The sequence below is a fragment of the Trachymyrmex cornetzi genome, unplaced genomic scaffold (assembly GCF_001594075.2).
Source record: "Trachymyrmex cornetzi isolate Tcor2-1 unplaced genomic scaffold, Tcor1.1 scaffold1668, whole genome shotgun sequence".
Classification (NCBI taxonomy): Eukaryota; Metazoa; Arthropoda; class Insecta; order Hymenoptera; family Formicidae; genus Trachymyrmex; species Trachymyrmex cornetzi.
Window position 1 is genome coordinate 27,453 of NW_017296274.1, and position 800 is coordinate 28,252.

The following is an 800-nucleotide window of genomic DNA, read 5'->3' on the forward strand; positions in this document are numbered from 1 at the left end:
GTGCTCTTTCGGCGAGAACTCGATCGGCAATGTGACGATCGGTGAGATGGTTACTTCGCGAATAGGCGATATCATGTTCGCGACACGCCGCGTCTAATCGATTTATACCTCGATCACCACGCGCTAGTCTTTTCACGAGACGAGTACCGGGTCCACAAAATTGATAACCAGGTATATGTACTTCAAACGGAAGCGCGTTTATTGTCTTGTTGAGTAAACCCGCACCAGAAATCATTCCTCTCTACACTTATGTCATACGACGGCGACATTCGTCGCAATCTTTGATAAGTGGTGGTGGACCGTCTATGTGTGTTCGTTGCCACGGACGATTGTAATGCTCTAAACATGGACGACAGCGTTGCACTTCAGGATTCGTTTTTTAATGGTTGGGTAATCGATCCCACAGTATCTCCACATAATTCTCAAATTCCTGTAGAAGAAGAATCTTCGGTATGTACTGCAATTGTTCGGCAGTAAAATCGAGAATCTCACGCTTATTCGTCAGTAATAAAACCATTTTTGTGATAACAACAACGATCCGCTTTTTACAGTAAACTGTGTGAATCGAGCGCTTGCTCGGGTATATAAATAGTGTTGAAAAACTCGCTCGCGCTACATTGCGCACGCGCGTTACATGAGTAAATGCGATTCGTACGACAATCACGAACGATAAGAGTGTCGAATCTCGATCGCAAGACGCGACTCATGACCGATGGAAAGATTCGTAGACACGGCCCTCTACTACCGAATACAATTCGTTGCATCATCTGTGGACCGTCCAACTGTGGGAAAACGAACGC